This window comes from Sipha flava, unplaced genomic scaffold, assembly GCF_003268045.1.
Source record: "Sipha flava isolate LNK unplaced genomic scaffold, YSA_version1 125_pilon_pilon, whole genome shotgun sequence".
Lineage (NCBI taxonomy): Eukaryota > Metazoa > Arthropoda > Insecta > Hemiptera > Aphididae > Sipha > Sipha flava.
The window spans coordinates 927,600-929,807 of record NW_020271751.1 but is presented as its reverse complement, the minus strand read 5'-3'; the positions used below and the strand labels follow the sequence as shown (position 1 = coordinate 929,807).

At 22.9% G+C, this 2,208-nt stretch overlaps 1 long non-coding RNA gene across 1 annotated transcript; it reads right to left on the bottom strand.

Annotated features, from left to right (window-relative positions):
* Positions 1–445: 445 nt before the first annotated feature.
* Positions 446–1,849, bottom strand: LOC112694226. The gene is made up of 3 exons (XR_003149549.1): positions 1,742–1,849; positions 1,511–1,658; positions 446–480 (listed from the first exon to the last, which is right to left on the bottom strand). It is a non-coding gene; the product is annotated as an uncharacterized LOC112694226 (long non-coding RNA).
* Between the last annotated feature and the right edge of the window lie 359 nt (positions 1,850–2,208).

The window sequence follows — 2,208 nt, the reverse complement described above, 5'->3', positions numbered from 1 at the left end:
GTTTAAACGTTGAATTTTTAAAGCCTGTACGGTAGCATTTAAAAGCGTAGTGGTTACACACAGTTTTATTATATATTATATATATATATTAGTTCACTCTTATATTTATATGAACCAAGAAATGATATGTATGCAAATAATTATACATTTATGCCAGACATCCATACAGTTCTAGCGTTATGTAAGTATAACTTTTATGACAAAGTTATAAATATTGTAATCAGTATAGGTAACATTTATTTAAATCTGGTCACCCTTACACAAACCTTATTAATTATAACACAAATTAGAATAGTAAATAAAGAAAAAAATTTTGGAAAGTGAAAAGTATTTCATAGAAGTAAAAAAAACAATATAAATAACCGAAAGGCCTGATATATTTTGAAATGTTAATACATACTATACATATATATACACATGTACTGTTGGGACTATGGCATTTTTGAATTTACATATTATGGATTACACGAGTTAGCAATTCTGAAACAAATAAAAACAAAATTTGAAAAATATAGTGTGCAATAAACGAGAATACCGTTTTTATGGCTATATTAGGAATATACCTAGTAGATTGATAGAATTGAATGACATTGGAAATAATATGAGACATAAATTATGTCATACAATAGTTTATAATATTGATATATTTATGTTTGTATTACATTTTTGGTTACAACAATGTTAGGATTTTATGAAATTTTAAAATATACATATAATTGTAGTATAGTAACTTATATTAAATATTTATTTTTGTAATAGTCGTAACTGATATTTTTTATAAGATAAATTCGTACCATTATAAAAAAATAAAATTAATATATTTATATTTTTATTTATATGAATTTTAATTAGATATTTTTATAATTTATCATGTAAATCTAAAATACACTTCGATATTTTAACATTCTTTTTTATGGTGTTAAATATATACATATGAAAATTTACAAAAACTTTTTTACGTAAAACTATTTTTTTATTAAAAAAATATACATTATAACTACAGATATAAAAGATGTATAATTTAATTTTATGTATGTTTACTAAACTTAAATTTAAATCGTTTGTGTATGTATTATGTATTCGATATTATCCAATCCCGATACTTTTTCTTAATTAATTATTTAATTATAGTAATTTAATAATCCTGTTTTTTGAAATCAATTATTTAAAGTCACTGAAAATATAACTATGAAATATTCGAAAGAAATAAGTATTGATATAATTCAATTCAAAATTCATCTTTAAAACTTGACAAAAATGAAAGAAAGAATATATATTATAATTTTCATAGGTAAAATAAAATAAAATCATAGGGAATTTAATTGATTAAAACTTAAAATTAAGAAAAATTATATTAGTTTTACGGTATTAAATTGTAAATTCTACAATTTAACATCGATTGAAATTATTATCATGGAAAATTCGAAAAAATAAATATATTCAAATTAATATTCAAATTATATAACTAAAATTGTTAGAAAGTGTGAAATAAATTTATATTTGTACTTACTGTCAGTGGGCTCATTTTTGGTGCAGCTTTGGCGACGGTCTTGATGACCTTGGCAGATTTGACTTGTCCGACGACAACGATGTTCATGGATATTTTTTCTGCGCCCATTTTTGGTTTTTTGTTGGTTTTTTAGAAAGCGAGGTGTAGACTAAAAGTGAAGAAATAAAATATAACATTATTCAATATGAAAAATTCTTACCGAAAATTGGTAGTTGATTTTTTCATACTCACCAAAGTAATGATTTACAAAAAAATGTGTTATGCCGGAATTAGGATCTCGGGTACCTTTATATAAGAACAAGGTTACCGCGAAACGTGAGGCGACATGGTGTGATTATAGTACGTCAGTGTTTGCTTATTCATACATTTATTAATACGATACGTTAATTAGTTTGTTTATGTTTAAGAAATTTGTATGAATTTATCTCATATTTTAATCATGTACAGAGTTAAATTAATCTTTTTTGATGATTTATTTTTTTTATTAAAAATATGCAGGTATTACATTAAAAATAGTGCAATTTTCAAGATCATGTTAACTATAGGTACCTACATATATACAAAACTTACTTATATTGTACCTTTTGATTTTCATGTATTCTTTGATTGTTCCAACATATATTAGTTCAAAATAATGCCCTTGCATAAACACTCATATACTATTGTCTGATTATAAATTTGACGAATTAAAATTTGTA